Here is a 3,756-nt window from a genome sequence, read left to right as displayed (position 1 = left end):
TTTTATACTTAGCCCTACAGACATATGAGATCTTTCCATTTGCAACAACACGGGTAGACCTAGAGGGTATTATGCTAGTGAAAAAGTCAGACAGATAAGGACAAATATCATATGATTTCACTCACATGTGGAATCTAAAAAACCAAACAAACAGCAGAAACAAACCCATAAGTACAGAGAACAAACTGATGGTTTCCAGAGAAGAGGAGGTTGGGGGGATGGGCAGAATGGGTGAAAGGAAATGGGAGAGATAGGCTTCCGGTTATGGAATGAATAAGTCACAGGGATAAAAGGTCCAGCATAGGGAATACAGTCAATGGTACTGTTAAGTCATTATATGGTAACGTATGGTAACTACACTTGTGGTGAGCACAGCATAATGTACAGACCTGTGGAATCCTATCCAATTGAAACTAATGTAACACTGTGTGACAACTATGCTGCAATTAAAAAAAAAATTTAATGTTTTGAAACCCACGTTTAATTTTCAGAAGGCTTGATTCAAACTTTTCTATACACTTGGGTACCCTATCCATTTATCTGCTTGACTAAGTTATTAATGTCCAATATAGACTCATGTGGATAGACTAACTTATAAAGTCAATAGATTCAAAAGGGCTTACTTGTGTTGACAACCGTAATCATTTGAACTGTGCCTACTCCCCCCCAAGTATTTGATTTTCACAATATGTTATAGATTTCACAGTTTTACTTTTTCTTTTTTTTTTTTTTCTTGAAGAGGGATTTAGAGTCTACTAACAGCCTCAACTAAGATCCCTTCTGTGAGAATAGTTAGCAAAGTCACGTTGTACTTGAATGAATGAAGGAAAGACCTCAGTCCAGGACAATGAAGGACATTGAAGTCAGATTTTATGTAAGTAGGTTCTTCAAGTGTTCCTTCCTATTTATGGTTAAGTCCCTCTCACCACAGAAGCAGAGGCGAGGGTGGGGCATGGCATTTGACAGCCAGAGCAAACACGTGTGAGTGGTGGGCAAGTCCACTGGGCTCCTGCTGGCATCAGATGAGCTGGAGTCTGCTCAGGGCTCTGTCCCCTCCTGACACTTTCTCGCTGGCCCCTATTCCCAGCGTCTGTCCCCCTATTGGCAGTCAGACTTGGGGAATCTGCCTGCGGGTTAGCATTTGACACCCTTGCTCCTATAGTATAATCATTCTCAATTTTTTTCAGGCAACTTCGTGTTTACTGAAGATGTGGTCCTGACTGCCAAGCTTGATAAAGGGTAAAAAACATATCCTCGGTTGTGAGGAAACCGGAAGGCCTAGGAGATTGTGTCATTCTTGGCCCCCCCAAATCACATGTATAAGCCCATATTCTAAAATGTTATTCTCTTTAGTTTATAATAAGATCAGAAAGTTTCTTGTCTTTGAATTGAAATATAGGGTTTTTTTTTTCTCCCCTCTCATAAAAGATGCATTCGTATATAGCGGCTAAAATGCAGCCAAAGCTCGGAGATTTCCAGAATGACACCGCATTTAACCGTGTGTGTGTGTGTGTGTGTGTGTGTGTGTGTGTGTGTGTGTGTTCAAGGTTCATTCAAGTGGCTTAATACGAAGAAGCCAAAAGGTCTGGTCCTACATTAATCTTCAGGAGTGATGATTTTAATTTTGTGGTGCAGAAATAAAGCCAAATAAATAGGCAAAAAGTAAACCTATAAAAATGGCTTTAACTTTCAAATCCACTACATCTTTGAGAGCAATTTTAGATAAAAATGGTCCAGAGGACAAAGTGCATAATTAGTGATGAGAAAACGATTCCTTCAAGTTCCATAATGAAGAGTTCTCCCTGCTGTAATCATTTGTCGAGAGTTTTATTCATGAAAAAGCCACGGTTACTTCTTGCTTCTGTCCCCTTCATTCCAGTACTGCTCAGTTTGCATTTCTGTGAGGCGGGAAATCGTGCGCTGAAACGCAAAGATTTCCTCTTCTCCAGTAAACATGGAGAGTCCTTCTGCTGAGTCCTGGTTATCAAAACACAAAACAACACAAAACAAAACAAAACAAAACAAAATAAAAATAACCCAGCACCAGTTAAAACTACCACAAATAAAAATTTACAGAACTAAGTACAGGTTTAAAACAACTTTTTAGGTTTACCTTTTTAGGTTCAGATTATAAAATGTTCCATATGCTTTTTTTTCCATCTACAATCTCTTAGACTAGAGAATCCACTAATTTAAACCAATAGTCAATAGACAGAACAGATTATCAGGAAGAAAATGATAGGGAAAACATAAGAAGAATAATTAAAGCTGAAACAATACCCCCAAATCCAAATAGGAACATTTTTGCATGAAGAAAGTTTTTGCATGATGGAAGTTTTCTGCAAATTCTAAAGAAAGGACATGTCAGAAAGCCAGGGGTCTTGCCAGGCACTCCGCGGTCCTGGAATAGCCAGCCCGCATGCTTGGATACTGTATCTTGCTCCCTACAAGTCCAGTAGACACAAAGAATATCTACAAAAGGCAGCATGGTGTAGCAGAATGAGTCCGGCACCAGACACAGGTGCCCTGATGTCCGGCTCTGGCCTGCCTGCCATCCGTCAGCAGTGAGACCACTGGCCCACTTCTCTGGTCTTTGTTTTCATGATACGCAAAAAATGATCACGAAGATTCCTACCACCCTAAGATTCTATTCTCTACTTTAGTAATATTGAGAAAAAGTCTGCTACAATGGCTTTAGAAGAAAGCAGCAAATCCATAGTTAAATACATATCGCCTTCCTTCTTCAAAATGTAGCCACGTATAAAACCCAAAACAATTAGGCTGTTTTATAATCAAAAGAGATTATGTTAATATCGCCTACCTGGCTCAGCCCCAAATCATCCATCAGTATTCTGCTATGCTCCAACTCACTGTCATGATGTTGATGCAAAAATAAGCTTGATATAGGAGTCGATGCAGAACAAATTATGCGCACCTGAAAGAGAGAAGGATGAGGAAATGGTATGGCTCCTTACATTTTGCGAGTTGAAAGTAAGAGCAAATCTCTCACGAAGTAAAATTCTGTTTGTCATTACAGGGAGTTTAGATGTTTGCTTTTAAAATGTCCGTATTCTTCCTAATAGTTGGTCTTTCTTTAAAGTGACATCTTAAAACTGCATAGTACTTTTCCAAATAGTTCCATATAGCCTGCAATATCCTGTAAAGTAGGGAGCAAAGGCTTTCGTGATGCCAGCTCAGGTCTCCCAATTCGAAGCCCAGTGGTCTTTCCATCACACCTCGAGGTTGACATTTGCACCTGTCTGGCTGGAGCCCGTCTCTGTGTGCATCAAAGTTGCCTCTTGCAGATGTGACTGCTAAGTTCAATGCATTGCTACTCTAATTACACCCTGAGTTTCTAGAACCTACATTTATATCAGCATCCTACACCAAGACATCCTTCAAAAAGACTAAGCTTGACATTAATATTTGTTGATTATGCAAGTGTTTGAGTGTGCATACGTGATTATGTATTGGAAACAGCTTTTATGTCTTTCTAAACTCTATGTCCACCAGTTTAAAGATAATATACACTCTTCTTGATGGTTAACAAGTCCTGAATTTGTTTTCAGGATTCACAGCTATCCTTTAAAAAATCATTATTTAAACAACTATTCCAATACTTTAAAATAATGTATTGACATTTGGGACTAGTTTTTCCATTTCCAGATGGTCTTCTACCTCCTCTTAGAAATTCTTTTTAATCATAAATGACATTTCTTCCATTATTGAGACAAGAATACCCTGATTTCACAAATT

The 3,756-nt window shown here is 39.0% G+C and overlaps 1 long non-coding RNA gene across 1 annotated transcript; it reads right to left on the bottom strand.

Moving 5' to 3' along the window:
- Positions 1 to 1,811: 1,811 nt before the first annotated feature.
- LOC144244697 (uncharacterized) lies at positions 1,812 to 2,936 on the bottom strand. The gene is made up of 2 exons (XR_013339026.1): positions 2,822 to 2,936; positions 1,812 to 1,977 (listed from the first exon to the last, which is right to left on the bottom strand). It is a non-coding gene; the product is annotated as an uncharacterized LOC144244697 (long non-coding RNA).
- Between the last annotated feature and the right edge of the window lie 820 nt (positions 2,937 to 3,756).

This window comes from Crocuta crocuta, unplaced genomic scaffold (assembly GCF_008692635.1).
Source record: "Crocuta crocuta isolate KB4526 unplaced genomic scaffold, BGI_CrCroc_1.0 scaffold147, whole genome shotgun sequence".
NCBI classification, from domain to species: Eukaryota; Metazoa; Chordata; class Mammalia; order Carnivora; family Hyaenidae; genus Crocuta; species Crocuta crocuta.
This window is presented reverse-complemented; position numbering and strand designations above follow the sequence as displayed.